The sequence below is a fragment of the Crinia signifera genome, chromosome 8 (assembly GCF_055691185.1).
Source record: "Crinia signifera chromosome 8, ASM5569118v1, whole genome shotgun sequence".
Classification (NCBI taxonomy): Eukaryota; Metazoa; Chordata; class Amphibia; order Anura; family Myobatrachidae; genus Crinia; species Crinia signifera.
In genome coordinates this window covers 52,053,147-52,074,585 of record NC_139224.1, presented here as the reverse complement: position 1 = coordinate 52,074,585, position 21,439 = coordinate 52,053,147, and the positions used below count along the sequence as shown (strand labels likewise).

At 44.6% G+C, this 21,439-nt stretch overlaps 1 protein-coding gene across 1 annotated transcript in view; it reads left to right on the top strand.

Annotated features, from left to right (window-relative positions):
- Positions 1-1,123: 1,123 nt before the first annotated feature.
- Positions 1,124-21,439, top strand: part of ELFN2 (extracellular leucine rich repeat and fibronectin type III domain containing 2) — a 100,801-nt gene continuing 80,485 nt past the window's right edge. The window contains exon 1 of the mRNA XM_083156362.1: positions 1,124-1,962. The gene's annotated coding sequence lies outside the window, so the exon portion shown is untranslated. The remainder of the gene's footprint in view (positions 1,963-21,439) is intronic.

Here is a 21,439-nt window from a genome sequence, read left to right as displayed (position 1 = left end):
AGCAATGCTAACCTTTACACCATCTGTACTGCCCTACAGTCACGCTCAAACAAATCCATATTCACAATGTACTGTATTCTGGAATGCTCTGTATTTCGGAATGTTGGATATGGGAGGCTCAACCTGTATACGAATAGTCATTTTTTTAATATAAAGCAGCATTTCTCTAGGTTTGTCAATTTGTTAACACAAAGATTTCAAGCATAGCAATCAGTATCTCTAAATCTGCATCATGCGATTATAAGTTTTATTTTACCCAACATCTTTCGTGCATGATAGAAGATGTATCCTTTTATTAACAATCTAGGTATGCCACCGAACGATTTGGTATTTCTGTGTGTCTAGATCTGGCTCAGGGAAACATGGCAGATTGCTTTCCTAATGCTCTGGCTCAGTGTAACATACAGTATTATACTTATGTGTCGCTGCTGTGGACCATGCTCCCATCATAGGATAATTCCTGTATTACATCTCTCTATCTCTCTCTCTCTCCTCATTTAATTTTGATTGATTGATCTGCAGGTCACCGAGACATGTTGAGAAGGCCATAATCTCTCTGACACTTCTCATTACAAAGAAGGTGATTCAGACTATGGGAAGGAGGCTGTACACATAGCAGGATAGGGAAGGCTCATCGGTCACCTAAATGACAACCTCAGAACAATATAACAAACTAGATAACAACTGAATGGTTCCCGCTGAGCAAATCCTTGGCAGGAATCCAATCTCTAGACTTTGGCATGCTCCGTGCATTATACAGGGGATCCTGGGATAACGGCACAGTCCGGGGTGCTGGGTCCAGCTCATAATATTGGGAGTTGTCATGCCATGCTAGCAATTCAATGGTGTACAATATGTACAGCAGAGTATATCATTATGCCATTTAACATTCTGATATCTATATTAGCTGAGGGAATTTTGACTTAAAGAAGAGATATATAAAATACCTATTCACAATCATATACCTTGTATCCAGCTGTGTTTCCCAATATCATACTGCATGTATTTCTCATCTAAATGATCCCTTCACCGGTAACATGTGTGCCCCCCTCCTTTCCTTGCGTATAAAATGTACTGTGCACACAATCCTAGCTGGTTCCAATTCTGTCTTTCCTTCCTCCTCTCTCGCTTCACATTTATTTCTATGTCATTTCTCCTTTACAAATCCCTCTTTTCTCTCTTTCTTTGCCCACACTAATTCACACAATCTCCCGCACTTCATCCTCCATCCCTCCCTCTCTCTCACTCCTGGCTTTTCAATCAGGTCTGACCCACAATAATCTCTTTCCTCGTCTCTCCGTCAGTCTGGTGCTGCACTGGCTGAGTCTGTACATGATTTGCCAGGATTCTCTCTCCACTACTGTGATTTGATTCTCTCTCTCTCTCTCTCTTTCCCTCAATGTGCAACCTCTCATACATCATGCTACTGCCTTTTAATTGCTAGCTGTCTCTCATGCCTTGTGCAGTCTAATACATCATTCAGTGTCTTCTTACAGCACCACTTTTTCATTCTTCCCTTTATTATATTAGGAATTTTTATCATTATATTAGGAATCTTTATCATTTGAATCATTTTTTTAATACCAATTTTTTTCTCTCTTTTTTTTTCTTGCCTGGTTCTTCCATCCATCCTCTTTGCTTCATCACTCTCTTATGCTGTATTCTTTCCTCTTTCTATCCCCCTCCTTTTCTTGCTCCCTCCTTCTCTCTCTCTTTCTCTCGCTCGCTGTGTGGGTGCCTATCTGTTGGAGTAAGACAGCTGGGTAGATCTGGAAAGATTTCTGTCTGGGTGCCTGTCTCTGGCGCCGCGAGGGACACAGCTTTGCTGGTGACACCGTACAAGGGGGAGCGTCGGTGACAAGAGAAGCAGGGAAAGTGACAGGGACACCGGTTGCTAAGCGGATAAGCAGATCCCTAATGCCACGGAGATGAGAGTCAAGGACCGATGATGCAAAGACACTGGTAAACTGCGTTCTTGGTCACATAGAGAATATCTTGATGTATATGTGTGGCTAGATGTTTGTGTATGTATACTGTATGTATGTATGTATGTTACCATGCATATACTTCATGATTGCTTGTGTTTTTTTTTTACTGCATATGTATTTCTGCACATGCTAGGTGTGATCATTATAGCAGTGGTGTCTCTGCTTATTACGCTATGTGGATGCTCATGTGATGAAGTCTTGATGCTGATGCAAGGTGTAACACGTGAATGTCGGGATTTGGGTGATCTTTGGGTGTGTTCTGATATTGAATAGATTACTGTATTATCAGGGGTATTGTGTGTGTAACTCATTAGATGTGCTCATCTGTGCATTGGACTGAATATGCATATGCACCGTCGTCTATGCATATATATGTTGATGTGGGCATTTGTGCTTTCATATGCGTACTGAGACATACCTATCTGTGCCTATGAGGGTGTATATTCCTTATGGTATTCATATACCATGTGTTCCAAGGCATCTGTTTCTGCCTATGTGACAATGTGTTGCCTCCATGTGTTAAAGTCTGTGTACGTGACTACGTGTGCACTCTAAGTGCTTTTTTCATGCCTGGTATTGAAGTTTGGTATGATCTGTGTATATGTTACTGTGTACTGTAGTCAGCAGTGACACCTACTGCATTTATTGGCGTTTGTGGAAATATACAGTAGATGTCAGACTGTGTTATTCATACAAGTCATGTAAATACAGAGGTTTCAAAGATAGGGGAGGTTTTTGTGTTAATCCTTGTTAGTTGTATGGAGCACTAGTTATATACATTATATGATAACGTGTGTTAATGTATTGTGTGTGTGTGTGTGTGTCTCCAAGTCTATAAAAATCAGCTACATGATCAGTTATGTTCTTGAGAGATACAAGTACAGTTAATGTGTGTAACCTGCTTGCGTATATGTGCTTTATGAAGTGCAGAGATCCTAAATATGCTCTAGAGGGTTATGTTGGTATGGTATGTTGAGTGTTGTCTGACGTTGGGTGATGATGATCTTCTTCTGTCTTGGAATAGGACCAGAAACCATGCATTCCTTTAGTCATTGTTTTTATCCGGTCAGAAGCATCATTTCCATAGTGTGATAATTAGGAGACATTTTCCAACTCCCATGCATGTCCTGTCATGCTTGTGTTGTGGGTGGCTCTCTCGCTTCTCCTGTGGGGATTCCCATGTACCTAGAGCATGTTGGGTTCTTAAGAGTTTTCTGACATGTAATGATTACTTTCAGTGTCTTCATCACGCTACAACTATCTGTTTTGTCTGGACTGTGATATATCAGTCACTGGCCGCTAAACCCTTGATATCTGTTTGTTTATCTTATACAGTACCAGGGTTTTGAAAACAGTCTTCACTGTAGCAGGTTAGGGATTTAGGAAATGTTCAGTAGAGCGGAGGTGACTGTTGTAGCTACAGAGCAGTCACTGAGGAGATATTTGTATTTACTCACAAGGTTCTCGTTCCTGGCCGGCTTAAAGGCAGATTGTGGCCTTTGGCTTTGCTGGTAAACTCATGGAGATTTAAGAAGATCTAAGCTAGCCCCCCTCCCCTTCACTAGTCCCAAAGAGAAGATCACATACAAATGAAGAAGTGTCAATTGCCTAAGAAATAACAAAAGGGTGGCAGTTTTTTTGCTCACCAGGAGGAATTAGACTTGGTGCTGATAAGAGTTTTGTTGTAGCTATTTGTACAGCACTTAATGTGGCAACAAATGTTCAATGCATACAACAGTAATGGTCAGTGGTGTAAGTTAATACTATGCGCCCGGAGGGGGTATTGATAGTGGTGCCCCCCGCCCCCCCCCCCCTTTCCTACACACAAACACACACATGCATGTACACCTCTCACCGCCTGGTCTGGACCACTCACTTCCACATTACTCACTCCCGACTGCAGCACAGGCTACATGCCGTCAACAAGTCTGTGGTTGCTTGGAAGGGATCCCTTGGAAGGTATAGGAGGGTGGTGGCTGCTGCTTAGTGCCTGGAGTCATACTGACTCCGCAAAGGCACATGGGAGTAGAAGTTGCTGCGGCTGGGCATGTGCTGCAGCCCTCCTCTATGACCAGCAGCCATTTTTGTAAGGGGCAGCCCAAGGCTGTAACTAGAACTTTTTTTTGGGCCCCATAGCAAGGTTTTGAAAGGGCCACCATCTGCAAAGACAGGAGATATAGGGCATATAGGTATTTTGCCCTCTCCTCTGACTCTAACACCCACATTAATGATAAATGGCCCAGGCCCTATCAAAGAAAAAAATATTGGAAAATACAGTATGAGTTTGGCACTCCAGCTGTTGTTGAACTAAACATCCCAGCATGCCTTGCAACAGTTTTAATAGCAAAACTGACATGTTAAGTGTATTTCAACAACAGCTGGAGTGCCAAAAAGTTCCTCGTCCCATATTATAGAATATGCCACTTCCAAGAATGTATTACGAATGTATTGTAGAATAAAAACGGTAAATAAATCAAATAGAATCAAATAAAAACATTGGGACATACAGCACTTTTATTTATTATTACTAATTTAGTTCTGCAGTGCATCAGAGCAGACACTGATGCTGTTTACTGCTGCAGTGCTGCTTACTGGCAAGGTATAGGGCCATACTGACCCCCAGGTACCGAGTCACAGCAGCAACCTAGCCTAGTACCAGGCAGAAGGAGGCCACATCTGGCCCTTCCGGAGGGCACTGTATTCCTCCAACCCCCACTACAACCCCCCGCGCACCATATGCCATATACACGGCCACACTTTTTTGAGACTCCCGGCAGATCTCTCCTGGTATGCAGTCCACTGCGTCAGGGAGCTGAGCAGTGACAATAAGCCCACCCAAGCAGGGAGACATCGGCAGCAGTTGTAGGAGGACTGCAGTGATCACCCGCTCAGCCTCTCACTGACCTGCATTCTAAGCTGCCGACGTGTGCCCCGCGTGATGGCACTGCTCGGCCACCGGCAAAAATGCCCCTCCCCCGACACTTATCCGGAGACCCCAAGTCCCCCAGGGGAAGGGCTCCCAGGACTCTGCAATGGTGGTCCTGGTGCCTGTTTTCTGTGCCCCCCTGATGGCTAACGCCCGGTGGCAAATGTCTCCATTGCCTCCGGGAGTTACGCCACTGGTAATGGTCCAGAGTTGGAATCAGATGCATGCTGATCCTGGACTACATGCACAGAAGAGATATATATATATACATATGTGAGTATGCTTGGATTGCTACTCGTCATCCTCATCAATGGGCACCTGGACCTACCCAAAACTATGTACAAAAGATATGTCTGGACACAGATGTATTTATACTTCTTTAGATCTGCACAATAAGCAGATGTGTAGGCACAACCATACTGAGCCTTGCTGATATGAGAATGTCACTTTACGGATCAGTTACGCCTCTCATGCAAATGTAGACGCAAATGGGATGCGCACTCTACTCTAAGGGGGTCACCGCCGTTTCCCCTCGCAACCATGCAAGGGATGTGTTATGGAGACACATCCCCTCACATGTGCCCGCAGCAGGATAAATCAAATGATTTCTCCTGACTCATATTTGCGGGCGAAGACGGGGTTGGCGGCTGGCGTCTTGTGATGTTAGCAGCTGGCCCCCGGCAGGCATTGGCCTGCCCATGTACCCATGGGAATGACCTGTGTTTCATGGGCAGCATGTCCCAGCACCGCCCCCTTCCCTCCCCGCTGCGAATGGCCCAGCGACACTGTAAATTGCCATGGCCATTTGCAGTCAGGGTTTGCACATGCGCAGAAATGCGCATGCGTTATCCCCGACCATAGACACCATGGCCAAATTTGGTTCACTCTGTGTGAACCAGAATCGTCCCACTCCGTGTGAACCAGAATCAGTCCCTAAGTACCCTGTGCGTGTGCTTTCTCAGGGCCTTATACAGAGCGGCAGGCAAATATATCGGTAATCTGCACACACGCTTAGGTCGCACTGCGCACACGCCATGGTGCCTTAGCAGTGTCGCTTGCAGTCAGGATTTATTTTCAAAGTGAATGACATTCGGAAGGTATCAGGGACTGGCGGCAAAATCTCAGCTGTGCGGTGACCATTTTCAGGGTGTGCCTCAGTCCACAACTGGGACTCCCTATACACAAAGCATGGCGTCAGCGTCTCATTTCTGACGGCCATTCTGTGCAACCATAGTGTTATTGAGGGAGTAGATTATCGAAGGATCTGCAGCCACCCCCCTGCGTATTTGTATGCAGCTCCTTGGATCTTCTCAATAAACGTCCAGGCATCTGTATAATTTGCATGTTTTCGCACTTCCATTGCGGACAGGATTGCATTACCGCACAGCTGTGAATCAGGCCCTCAGTTGGAGAACACACATAGGGGGTGATTCAGACCAGGTTTGAATTCGACTCCTGTTCTGATGGTGGGGGTTTGCACATGCGATCGGGGGGCAAACACCTTAGGGAAGTTTCACACTCATCGGAGCATTCGCAATAGGATGGGCAAGAAGGGGGCGGGCATGGGGCGGCCACAGGGGATCGGCCAGCGTTTTATGGGTGTGCCCATGCATCCTCGGGGCTGGTGGCTGACGTAACATGATGTCAGCACCCTCCCCCAGCATCAGTAAAGTAAAGTATAGACATACTTTTCAGAGCGAAGGCTGGAGAAGTCATTCAGTGGTGAGGGTCCATCAAATGATTTCCTCTCCGTAAGCTTACACATCGTCTCACATGCTAGTGTGGGGATTCATTTGTCGGTGGGGGGGGGGGGGGGGGGGCGTGCGTACTGCGGGGAGTCGTTTACCTGCTAGGCAGGGAATATATGCTGCCTAGCGAGCAGGTCTGAATCGGGCTCATAGGGGGAGAACATACATGATACGCTTCGCTAAATGGTGCAGATTCAGCTTCTCACCTGCCCCAATAGGACAAAAACAATACAATCTGATATTCTGGTTGATGCGGGCGGACCGCCGTACATACGGTCCATACAAGCAAATACCGGCGTGATTCCGCCCACAACACATCCGCACACGGACGGAGTCAGCACCCGACAATGGGGAGAAGCTTGCACTGAAATCAGTGCTGTGTATGGCTTGCAGGTACTGAAACTAGTTTTTTCACAAAATAGGCTGCAGCATTGGAGAATATTGCAGTCAGGTGTATGTAAGTCACTTTTATTTGGCGTTAATTAGCAGACCCAGGGTGTCCGCACTCAGGCGGAAACTCTAAGAGTGGTATTGAGCACTCTTTGGCGTCCGACTGTTTTGGGCCAAAAATGCACTGTGCGCTCGCCGAGCGAGACGGTTGTCCCTCCGTGCAGTTTTAGTACACACCCCCGTGTACGCCCAGGTATACGCCCAGTTTTGCCCACTTTTCTGGCCTCTCCCCGAAAAACGCCCACATCACGCCCAATGTGACCGTGCGCTTGCGGATAGGATTTTTGGCAAGTGTGCTGTCGCCGCACATGCGCATAGCGATTGGCACGCATGCGCAGTTGAAAAAAACCTCCGTACCGTGCGAACGCGGTCCGCCCGCATCAACCAGAATAACCCCCTTAATTACTTGCACTATAATAACAAAAAAAAAATGTTCTCTTTATTCTTCCATGTAAAAAAAGCATAACACAAGCATAACACCAGCACAGCAGCTTGATGTATATTTAATTATAAATCATGCCATCTTATGAATAAGATAAGAAACCAAACTTTTACTGGCTCCTGGGAGATTGCAGGACATTTTTATTGGCTGTGCCACAACGCTGGCATAAATGTAAAAGGGAATAAAGTAATGTAGACTTCGGGGGCTAATCACTCAGATCTAGGAGCCAGCAGGATCATCTAAGGACTCCGAGATGATGTCCATCCATTAACCTCATCAGAAATGATAGTCGCTATTAGGATCCTGCAGTGATTTTTAGTTACCTTGCTATAGAGGGACTGCGGTGCAGGTTGAAGAGTGCAAGAGCAAATTAGAGATGAGTAAATTTGAGGCACATTCTCACATGAATAGAGTTGCGTGACAGAACTGGACACATAGCAGAGGTGAAATGTACTGGCAATAAATCCATTCATTTCTGATTTGTGCAACATTTGTTCCAATCATTGGGAATTTAAATAGTTCTCATATTTCTGAATTTATAGACTATGAATTTATAGCCTAATTCAGACCTGGGCAAATTTGTTCTCAAAATGGGTAAAACCACATGCACCGCAGGGGGGGTGGGGGGGGGTGGGGGGGGGGCAGATGTAATATGTGCAGAGAGAGTTACATTTGGGTGGGGTGTGTTCAAACTGAAATCTAATATGCAGCCATTATTTGCCCTGACCAGAATAAAATAACTCCCCCAAATCTAACTCTCTCTGCACATGTTACATCTGCCCCACCTGCAATGCAGCATGGTTTTGCCCATTTTGAGAACAAATTCATCTTGCGATCCTGTCTGAAATAGGCCCAAAGACAACAACAGTCATTTATGTTGCTTTGTAAAATGTAAAGGCAAAGGTACTGGAACAGGGGGGATAAACGCACACCTGCGTTTTCACAAACACCCAGAATCGCCCGTAAATGCTGGCTTCCTGCCAAATAAACTGTGACTTCTATGCGACTGCTTTGCATACGGAAATGTATTAGCAAATTGCGTCAGCACATGCACAATGTGACCGCTGCGCACATGCAAAGTCTTTCGATAATCAAATGAATTGCAAAATCTCTAATTAGCGACCCATGCTAAATCCGGCCCAAAGTTACGAAAAACTGCTGCCAAACAGATTTATTATTATTCACATTATTTTTTCACACTGCTGGGTCCATTTATCGTTACTTAATTCATGCACAAGCAGGTGAAAATTAATATCACCCTACTTTTGTATAAACTGTCAGTGCCATTTATTAAAAATTAAACTTTCACTCCCTATCTGGCCCTCTGCCCCATACACTAGTATGGGGCAGAGCTTGTCTGTGGGAACATTCGCCATCTCCAGGTGGCATTTGTTCCCAGACCTGCTCCTTGGAAGGAGGCGTGGCTACTTCTGCTGGACATCACACATGCATGAACCTATGGACGCAGATACGCCGTAGCGGTGAATTTCCGATTAGCTGTCTCCGTGCCGTAGCAATGAATAATTATTCCGTCAGCCTGTGGCGTGTTATAAGCTTTATTATAGGGAGCCGCCCATCCGTGATGATGTTAAGTGCATCCACTACACAGCCTACAGTACATGTTTCAGGTACTGCAGTAAGTATGCACCAAGTTACATTAACCATAGAGATAGTTGTAGTTTCTGCATCTGCCATGTGGTTTATGGTGCTGACAGAACTGTAACTAAAATGTATGAAGCGTTCATTGCAGTTTTCTGTTTATAATGGGTGCAGTGTGCAAGGTGCAAACAGGCCCCTGAGTCCCAGGGGGGGCCACACCAAACACGCTGCACCCATCTTATAAATCCTTACCCTCAGGATTCCAGCGATGGAGGCAGCAGCATTGCAGAAATCAGTGAAAAAATGGTCGCCGCCCCATTTTTCCGGTTACCTGCGCATACGCAATGGACTCTGAGTGCTCTAGTGTTCCGACTCTACACTGTTGCTGGTGTGGAAATCACCGGAAAAATGGCTACTGCACCAGCAACATGGCTGTCTGTGCATGCGCATTGAAGTTTGGGTGCTCTAGTGCTCAGGCGCCACCATGCTGCTGGTGTGGAAATCGGCCGTAAAAATGGCCACCGGACCTAGTGCTCAGACCCTGCTCCTCCTGGCAGAGAGGAGGGGACCTGACCAGAGGAGGCTGCACACAGGTCTTTTAAACGCCCCACCGTTCAATTGATTACATTTTTGGTTGAAACCTTAGAACAAATATTGTAAACTTACAAATATACAATTGCCTGCTAGGAGAAAACATAGACTGGGCCGGGATCCAGGATCACTGACAGAGCAGGAGAAATGCAAGCAGGGGACAGTCATACTAAAAGTGCAATAAGACAGGCCCACAGGTTAGAGCGACACACTAACAAGTCAAAAAGATGCTGACATTGCTTATCTACTTTCCATGTGGATCCTGTATCTACAAACTAGGGTTGTCCATTGACCATTTATGGCTAATAACTTCTGATATTTGAGATCTATGGGCATTGGTTGTGCAGTTGACGCTAGCAGTGCAATGGCTTCTGCCATCAATGGTTTTGTTATGTTAGAAGTATCATCAATAGCGCACTGGCAGTGATAACATTACATGTGGGAAGGCTGTACCACTGTTATTGCTCTAACTGTAGCCAGGTGGCATTGCCATTCGCTATTGAACCTGATGTTTGTGTGGGATGATCCCTGACATATAATTAGGGTTACCACCTCATCCCTTTAATTCCGGACTCATATTAATTACACAGGTGCTGTGGCTGGCTGACTTCAAGACTCCATCTCACCTGGTTTTAAACTGCCACAGAACATGTGTAATATGTGTCTGGGATGAGGTGGTAACCTTACATATAATGTTGGCTTGACCACCTTTAGCCATGTGCTGTCATGGGAGATGTAGGTGCCACTTTTCTGTGTTAATTTAACCCTTCATGACAGAGGCCAGTTTGTGCCTTCATGACAGAGCCCTTTTTTTCAAATCTGACATGTCTCACTTAAGTGGGGATAACTTTTTTTTTGCTTTTACTTATCCCAGTGATTTTGAGATTGTTTTCTCGTGACACATTGTACTTCAAGTTAGTGGTAAATTTTGGTCGATACAGTCTGTGTTTTTTTTGAAAAATACCAAAATATCGTAAAAAATGGAAATTTAGCAATTTTCAAAATGTTAAATTTTCTGCTTGTGAGACAAATAATCTTACCACTCAAAATAGTTAATAACTACATAGACCATATGTATACTTTATGTTGCCATCATTATTTCAACCTTCTTTTCATTTTTTTGGACACTAGGAGGCTTAAAATATGAATAGCAAATTCTCAAATTTTCAAGAAAATTTCAAACTCTGATTTTTTTAGGGACCAGGTCAGTTTTGATGTGACTTTGAGGGACTTGTATGTGAGACACCCCCATAAATGATGCCATTTCAAAAACTGCACCCTCACAGTATTCAAAACAGCATTTTGGAAGTTTGTTAACCCTTTAGGTGTTTCACAGGAATTAAAACAAAGTGTAGGTGAAATTTCAAAATTTCTTTTTTTTTGCAGATTTGCAATTTTAATACATTTTTCTAAGGAACACAGTACATTTTACTAGAGAAATGTGACTAAAAATTGATTCCCCCAATTCTTTGGTTTTCATAAATATCCTATATGTGGCCCTAGTGTGCACAATGACCAAACCACAGGCTTCATAATAGAAGGAGCACCTACTTGATTTTGGAGCCTCCTTTTTATGAGATTATTTTTTAGGCACCATGTAGGTTTCTAGGCACCATAAGATGCTAAAAGTTAGGAACCCCCCCACAAGTGACCCCATTTTGCAACTACACCCCTCAGGGAATTCATCTAGGGGTATAGAGTACATTTCAAACCCCCAGGGGTTTCACCAATTGTGGTACAACTGGGCAGTGAAAATGAAAAAAATTAATTTTTCATTTTCACAGCTCAGTTGTATCAAAATTGGTGAAACCTCGGGGGGTTTGAAATGTACTCTATACCCCTAGATGAATTCCCTGAGGGGTGTAGTTTGCAAAATGGGGTCACTTGTGGGGGGGTTCCACTGTATGGGTGTTTCGGGGGTCATTCAACCAGAATCTGTGCTGCAAAATCCAAAAATCACTCCTTCCCTTCTGAGTCCTGCCATGCACCCAACTGGTATTTTTTGGTCACATGTGAGGCATTGCCGTACCCGGGAGAAATTGGGCACAGATTTGGGGTGCTTTGTCTCCTTCATTCCTTGTGAAAATGAAAAATTTTGAGCCAGATCTGCATTTTTGTGTAAAAAAATTTAATTTTTTACACAAAAATGCAGTTCTGGCTCAAAATTTTTAATTTTCACAAGGAATGAAGGAGACAAAGCACCCCAAAATCTGTGCCCCAATTTCTCCCGAGTACGGCAATGCCTCACATGTGACCAAAAATTACCAGTTGGGTGCATGGCAGGACTCAGAAGGGAAGGAGTGATTTTTGGTGGTGGAATGAATGGTGGGTGCTATGTCGCATTAGCAAGACCCCCGAAGCACCAATACAGTGGAACCCCCCCACAAGTGACCCCATTTTGGTCACCAGCTTTGGGAGGGGGGCTGGCGCTGCGGCTGGCGGGGGGGTGGGAGGGGTGCTGGCGCTGCGGCAGCCGGGTGGGTGGGAGGGAGGGGGCTGCCGGATGGGAGGGGGGGGGGCTGGCGATCGTTGGTGATCGGTGCGGTATACACACACACACACACATATATATATATATATATATATATGTGTGTGTATATATATATATATATATACAGATAGCGCAGGCCTTATGCTTGCTGGCGAATCGCCAGCAGCATGCTGCTGGCGATCCGCCAGCAACACGGCGCGCCATCTGACTGAGACGCGCGTGCGTCCCCCACGCACGCGCGTCTCAGTATCCGGGCGGCCGGGCGGCGAGGCGGACACAATACTGTCCGCCTCCCCGCTCGAGGGGGGCTGGGGGGACCCGAGGAGGCTGTGGGGGGGTGCGGGCGCCCGGTGTGGGCACCGGGCGACCGAGGGCAGCACCGTCGGAAGGGGACGCGCGCGCACCTCGTGCGCGCGCGTCCCCTTCCGACACACAGATGGCGCGGGAGCAGGGAATGGCGATGGCGACGCCATCGCCATCCCCTGCAAAGATGAGCCCGGCCCCATCTGTATATATACATATATATATACACACACATATATATATATATATATATATAATATATATATACATATGTAATACTTATTTTTTATTTTATTTTAACTTTTCTAGCAGCATGATGCTGCTGCTGCTGCTGCTGCGGGAGGGAGGGGGAGGGAGGGCAGCGCTGCGTGCGCACCGGGGAGCCGGGGAGCTGCTGCTGCTGCTGCCGGGTGAGTGCCCGGCGGGTGGGAGGGGGGGGCTGCACATCGGTGGTGATCGGTGCTGCACCGATCACCACCGTTTTCTGTGTTACCGAGCGGCTTAGCCGCCGGTAACACAGGAAACGCTGTGATTGACTGTTCAGATTTGAACAGCCAATCACAGCGATCGCCGACCGGGGGGGCACCCCTGCCCCCCCTGGGCGACGAGGGGGGATGTCTGCTGTCAGGGACAGCAGACATCACCTAACTGTCACTGCGTCTCTAGACGCAGTGACAGTTAGAAGTCATGACGTATATATACGTCAACGGTCGGGAAGTACTTCCCGACCATGACGTATATATACGTCAAATGTCGTGAAGGGGTTAAATACACAGACCAAATGAACCCAGTGAGATGGCTGGGGAGGATGTAAGGCACATTGGGCAGGGATGTCCATCAACGGTTCTAACCAGTTCTAACCATAAATGTTTTCCCAATGATCGCTGTCTGCATTTGACATTAACCCTTTCAGTGCCAAGTGAATGTGTCAAAATTGGTGGGAAAATTGGCAAGCAGACATTTTTATTCATCCTAATGATGTATAATGTTTACCTTATATAGGAAATACAATCCTTTTATATACAGAACTATTTTTTTAAATTATAGTAAAAATGTAAGCGACTTTTTAGCAGATATTTTGCACATCTCTCAAAGAGAAAGGGTTAAGTAACCATGGGGCTCCCGCCCCGCCTCTGGGCAGCACTTCCATTGAACTACATTTTACATTCAGAAACCAAAGCTAGTCAGCACTGGCTATACTGTATTTGCCCATGGTAAACTTTATTAAATAGTATTATTGTGTTGCCATTTCTACACTTCCCAAATATACTGTACTGTATGTTACATTTTCTGAAATTATTGTGTTCCTTATCAATGTGTTTACTTACCGATCTATTTCAGAGGATGCTAGCATGTCTGATACCATTTAAAGTAGGCATGTCCAACCTGCGGCCCTCCAGATGTGCTAAAACTACACATCCCAGCATGCATTGTCATCATTCTAGCATTCCCTAATAGCCAAATTGTGGCAAGGCATTCTGGGATGTGTAGTTTTAGCACATCTGGAGGGCCGCAGGTTGGACATGCCTGATTTAAAGGAAAGTACTTATGATGGTACCTCTATTGCTAGTATGCTGTTTTGGATTATATTATCATTCACTGTTACTGTATTTCTGATATTGTCTTGTGCTAAATGGACAGACAGACATGGTTTATCTTGTACTTGTCATACAAGTCTAGAAGCCTACTTGTCATTTAAGGAGTCAGGGAAGAGAGTGACTCATTGAGAGCTAGCATACAGTTTCCAGAAGATATTAAGCAGTAGTGATTTACCTTTGACTTCTGAACATTTCTCATCTTATACTGTATTTACACTGTAGCTTTCTTTAGCTGAGAAAGTCACCATGTACAGTGATGCACATGGGGGGGGTCTGAGTACCCAAACCCCCCCCCCCTGACAAACCATTTAAAAGAAATGGAATTTAACTCACTGTCACCGCCCACGATAAAGCCCCGCCCTCGGGAATCATCATACAATCAGCATACAATAACAATTGTGGCCATTTTTGGTTACAGAAAGTACCAACCTGTGCAAAAGAATCCCCTTTTTCCCTTTTCCCTTGATTACCCCCTTTGAAACACCCACGAATCACGGGTTTTGAGGAAAACAGGTCCTTGTCGGAAGTTGCCACTTTGTGTTTTTATTTAACAGTCCTTTGGATTCCCCCTGCTGCCAAATGCAGCTTTTTATTTGCACATATACAAAGTTGCAACTTCTAACAAGGATTGTTCCTATAACGTTCATCTTCAATAGCAGAACTTGATTGATTAAAAAAGGTTCTATAACCTTATCAGCAGGACTTGGATTCTAATGACTTTCTATATTTTTTGGAGAATACAGTATATCATTTTCCATGCCTCAATAGGATTAGAGAATTATGTAGGTTTTGTTTATTTGTAATATTTTATGATTTTTTTTTTTGTATTTTACGGCTTTTTACCTAAATTAATACTTAATACTAAATTATAATTTTTTCATGAAGGATATGTTTTTCAGTCTTTTATAGCTGATACAGCAGCGCTTCCTTAATTGACAGAAATCATTTTTCTGTAATACTGTATATTTTTGTGCATCTAATAGGAGGGCTACAATTCTCTTCAATTGGGAACATCAGCTGTGCCAGATTATTAGTAATTTTACCATCTCATCACCAGCATCAGTCACCAGCGCCTGTTTTTCCTTGATGTTTGACTAGACATTGCCAGCAATGATCTGAAGTCAATTAACGGAAGTTTAGTTAATTATTGTGCCCAAAAAAATTAGTGGCTGTGAGGGCGGCATTTTTATCGGATATTTTGCACAACTCTCACAGCAACTCTGGCACTCAACGGGTTGACGGTCGGGACGCTGACGCTGTGGTGAGCGCAGTGATCCACCGAGCCCGCAAGGGCCAGTCGGCCAGTCATACCACACTCAGATACTATGTAAATAATTTGTGTAACTATTCACACTTGTTGAATGGACCAGGTATATACTGATTCACCTCCGTCTCAACCCCATGCATCACATCCCTCTTTGGAAACCCCCCCTTGCCAATCCTGCGTTCCTGATGTGTGTGTATATATATAGAAGAAGATAGAAGAAGAAATGCAGCGGCACTCATAGACTTGTGAAAAAGAATTGCTTCTTTATTGTAGTATTTCTACGTTTCGGTTTGTCTCCAAACCTTCATCAGGAATGGAGACAAACCGAAACGTAGAAATACTACAATAAAGAAGCAATTATTTTTCACAAGTCCATGAGTGCCGCTGCATTTCTTCTTCTATCTACACATTTGCAACAGAAGGCACCTGGCCTAAAAACTACTTCAAAGCGTGAGTGCCAGACCACCAAGACTCTTCTATATATATATATATATATATATATATATATATATATATATATATATATATATATATATATATATAGGAAACAAAAGGCGCCGGCACCCAGAGACTGACACGTTGGACTTTAACAGGTGAAAACGGTGATGTTTATTCCATCAAATATCTACGTTTCGGGGACCGTGTCCCCTTCATCAGGTCCCCGAAATGTAGATATTTGATGGAATAAACATCACCGTTTTCACCTGTTAAAGTCCAACGTGTCAGTCTCTGGGTGCCGGCACCTTTTGTTTCCTGCATATCGGGATGACCTCCCTTGTTCCAGGCACCAGAGCAAGTTAACCCCGAGGGGGACCGGAGTGCCGGGATACAAGGATTGTATATATATATATATATATATATATATATATATATATTTGTTTTGCCGGAAAGTTACAGGTCAGGTTTTGAGTAGATGCTACGCAACAGAACAGATGAAAGTCTGTAACTCGGGTAGAACTGATGCAGTGGTATTACTCTGAGCCAAAATATGAATGGAATACAGCTAACCAGTCACAATGGATGCTTGAATCCAATAGCTTATATATGGCCAACAGTTGCAGTAGCTGTATTAGTAACACTAATAGTGAGGTGTTGGTTACATAGTGAAGGTCCATTGCTTACCAGTATGTGCATGTAACCAATAGCTACTGCTCCAAATAATCACTCTTACAAGTCATTACTGTGGCGTAACAATAGCCCCCCAGACCCTGCAGTGGCGGGGAGGCGCTGTATAGGTGTGGGCGCCGGGAGTCTGTGGGGCTATTGTAATGCCACTGCTGCCTGCTTTGAGCTCACATGACACCTCTGTGGCCGGTGGCCAGAGCCCGGGACCCTCTTCTGGCTTCTGCTTCTAACCCCAAAAGCCGCTGTAGCAGTACAGCTGTACCTCTGTGGTCCCGGTTCCCCTGTCCACTCCAGGCTACTACAGCTTCTAATCTAAATGGACCATCACAAAATGTCTACCCCCATACAGTAGAAAACTGTTTGCTGTATGGGGGCAGACATTTTGTGATGGTCCGTGTACATTAGACACTGTAGTAGCCAGAAGCGGACAGGGGAGCCTGGACCACAGAGGTACAGCTGTACTGCTACAGCGGCTTTTGGAGTGGGGGGGGTTAACTTTGCTGTGGGTGGTGGGGTAACTGGGGGTGCTGACGAAATATCGCAAAATTTTTAGTTACGCTACTGTTCTAGTGTTGTGCTAGTAACAATTATAACATGGCTTTATAAAGGCATACTACTTACAGTCCCGTCATGTATGTGCCGATGGTCAATTATTTGGAACATTCCATTTATTTCTCTTTTTTTATAGTGCAAGAACCTAGTAAATAGAACTATAAATAACCTAAGTCAATCAATTGCATTTTATTATTTATAGGCTCTAGATGAACCTGTAGACAAGTGTCAGTTTTATCCAGCAGGGATCACCGTCAGAGGATCGACCATTTAGGTGTATATGTAATAGGTTGCAAGATCTGTGAACAAGCGCAATTTCTGTGATGTCGGTTTTGGCTTTAAAGTGGCAATAAGTCACAGTATTGCCACTTTACATGTACAGCTGAGATCACTGAAATGGCACAGAACTTACAACCTGTTACATATACATCTTAATAAAATGTAAGTAGAATGTATAATCTATGGAAAATTAATATACATAGACTGCCCCATGTGTACAGTAATAGACTTCCCTATATACTCAGTAATACAGACTTCCCCATGTGCATAGTAAAACAGACTTCCCTATATGCACAGTAATATAGACTTCACCCTGTGCACAGTAATTACAGACTTCCCCATGTGCACAGTAATATAGACTTCCCCCTGTGCTCAGTAATTACAGACTTCCCTATGTGCACAGTAATACAGACTTCCCCATGTGCACAGAAATACAGACTTCCCCATGTGCTCAGTAATACAGACTTCCCCATGTGCTCAGTAATACAGACTTCCCCATGTGCATAGTAATACAGACTTCCCCATGTGCTCAATAATACAGACTTCCCCCTGTGCACAGTAATTACAGACTTCCCTATGTGCACAGTAATACAGACTTCCCTATGTGCACAGTAATATAGACTGCCCCATGAGCACAGTAATTACAGACTTCCTCATGTGCATAGTAATACAGACTTCCCTATATGCACAGTAATATAAACTTCCCCCTGTGCACAGTAATTACAGACTTCCCCATGTGCACGGTAATATAGACTTCCCCCTGTGCTCAGTAATTACAGACTTCCCTATGTGCACAGAAATACAGACTTCCCCATGTGCTCAGTAATACAGACTTCCCCATGTGCTCAGTAATACAGACTTCCCCATGTGCTCAGTAATACAGACTTCCCCATGTGCTCAGTAATACAGACTTCCCCATGTGCATAGTAATACAGACTTCCCCCTGTGCACAGTAATTACAGACTTCCCTATGTGCACAGTAATACAGACTTCCCCATGTGCACAGTAATATAGACTGCCCCATGTGCACAGTAATTACAGACTTCCCCATGTGCATAGTAATACAGACTTCCCTATATGTACAGTAATATAGACTTCCCCCTGTGCACAGTAATATAGACTGCCCCATGTGCACAGTAATTACAGATATCCCCATGTGCATAGTAATACAGACTTCCCTATATGTACAGTAATATAGACTTCCCCCTGTGCACAGTAATATAGACTTCCCCCTGTGCACAGTAATATAGACTGCCCCATGTGCACAGTAATATAGACTTCCCCCTGTGCTCAGTAATATAGACTTCCCTATATGCACAGTAATATAGACTTCCCCCTGTGCACAGTAATTACAGACTTCCCCATGTGCACAGTAGTAAAGACTTCCCCATGTGCTCAGTAATACAGACTTCTACATGTGCATAGTAATACAGACTGCCCCATGTGCACAGTAATATAGACTTCCCCCTGTGCTCAGTAATACAGACTTCCCTATATGTACAGTAATATAGACTTCCCCCTGTGCACAGTAATTACAGACTTCCCCATGTGCACAGTAATATAGACTTCCCCCTGTGCACAGTAATTACAGACTTCCCCATGTGCACAGTAATACAGACTTCCCCATGTGCTCAGTAATACAGACTGCCCCATGTGCAAGGCTGCCCCATATGCCCAGGGCCGCAGCGCTCCCGCCGAGTCACTCTACGAGTGCAGGGGGATTTGAGACAATCCTCACCACTCACCCGCTCTACGGCGGGTTGTGGGGGGGGGGGGGGGGGTGCGGCAGCCGCCGAGTCCAGGAGTAAGGGTGGGGCGGGTGCAGCTCACCTAGCTCCACGGGCGGACGGGGACCTGCTCCTAAGTGCCGCCCTCCAGTGGTCGGGGCCCCCAGGCAAATGCCTAAAGCTGCCTAGTGGTGGTGCCGGCCCTGCATATGCCCAGTATTACAGACTGCCCGTTACATATGCCCAGTAATACAGACTGCCCCAGATGCCCAGTATAGTGTTAATTCTAAAATATGTAAGAATAAATAGATGAAATAACACAGGTATTGGCCCACCAATAAGTCTGTTGCACCTGGCAGTATACCTCTTGGTCTCACCATACGCCAGTTACGCTGTATTTAACCAAAATATTACAACACTTATTATAACACTTCCGATGCAGCAAACTGGAAAGAAGAGTAAGACCAGCTGCCGTACAGTATGTGCAACACTCTAATGGGCAAAGTTCTCATATTAAGTGTGTTTGCCACAACTGGAGGGCTGGGAAGTACATGATGTCAGCGGATATTATAGCAGTCTGTTAAAGGGTTATTCTGTTCTTGGTATATCACAACAATTAAATGAACGCCATGAAAAATGTAATGGGAAAGGGCATGACAAAGAGACCAACTAGACAAACAATATCACAGTTATGTAAATACACAAATGTGTGATCAAATCAACATCAAACCAACACATTCAGCATTGCCAGAGTAATAATATCAGCCACGTACATGTCAAAACATCTCTGTAGAGACTTTAAGGCACGGAATATACCAAGTAAAATTCTGTAATGAAGATGTACTGTATGATTTAAAACAGTCCACTTGCTAAGTGATGCAGTGCACGTTACTTGCTAACGAGGCGCATCTTCTTTAATGCATATCCCCAAATCGGATATTAAGTAATTCTGGCACTGCACTTACTTAGTACATTGCCCCTCAAGTAAGGACAGGGAAAGCAGAGAGAGTAAGCACAGACACCAAGAACATGTACAGTAGATGCTGCTAGCTCACTCGGATATAGATGGCCAGTGTTAGGATGGTGTTAACAAGGCTGCAGGTCCCAGTTAATTTTACAAAGATGAGCAGTGGCCCACTGCACATCATCTTGCAGGAAATGCTTTGAATTCTTAACCAATTAATTCCCTCCCACTGCATCTTAAAATAATATAATCCTTTTCTGGCTGGTTGATATTTCCATCAATTTCACAGCCAGTCGTTTTACCCAGAAGGTCCCTTATGTAGCACATTAACCCAAATATTCCACTGTTCACTGCAATGTCCTCATATCATAGTCTGGCGGGGACAGGGGTGTGTGAATCCAGACCAAGCTTACCGATTAAAATAAGACGGTGAAACGGTAAACCATTACACTACTATTTTAAGTATTGCACAACTTGCTCTGATATAAGTGTGTGTGTGTCACATGTTAGGGTACATGGTACAGATAAGTATTTACTGCAGTCTTCACTGCATCTGTTGATTGACTGCACTAGGGGGGTGATTCAGGTTGTTTTAAAAAACAAACTCCTTTAAGTTTAATGGGCAAAACCATGTGCATTGCAGGTGGGGCTGATGTAACTTGTGCAGAGAGAGTTAGATTTGGGTGGGGTGTGTTCAAACTGAAATCTAAATTGCATTGTAAGAATAAAACAGCCAGTATTTACTCTGCACAGAAAAAAAACCTCACCCAAATGTAACGCTCTCTGCACGTGTTACATCAGCCCCACCTGCAGTGCACATGGTTTTGTCCATTAAAGATGGAGTCTGCTTTTGCGATCCAACCTGAATCACCGCCTCCTGTAGGTCTCAGTCATTCAGCTCATTGCCACTGCATCTTCCCATGACTTCTTTTCGCATTAACCTGCCTTCACTGCTGAAAATCACTGCACAATGGCTCACTGTCACACAGCTGTAGTTATCCCCATAGTTTAATTCCCTGCTCGCTGCTCTATTATGGTATCTGAATTTGGCTTGAGTGATTCTGCTTTATAGTCGTTTCACATTAAGGCAATCGCATTACATGTAGTTTTCGGTACATTCTTTTGATGGCTTTGATCTAAGGCCGACGTGCTGGATTAGGTTTGCACAGTGATATTATACAAAGGGTGCTGCACTTTAGGCCTCTAGTACTGCATTAAGGTCATTATTGCGCATTAACTTTTCAGCACTGCATTACTGTCACTGCATAAACTGATACTGGCACTGCTTGCATTCAGAAAAGGGAAGGTCAATTGAATCTGTTTCCAGGCAACAGCAGCCAAGCCATGCATAGATGGTAAGTTCGGGGGTGATGTTTAACAGGGTAGTGG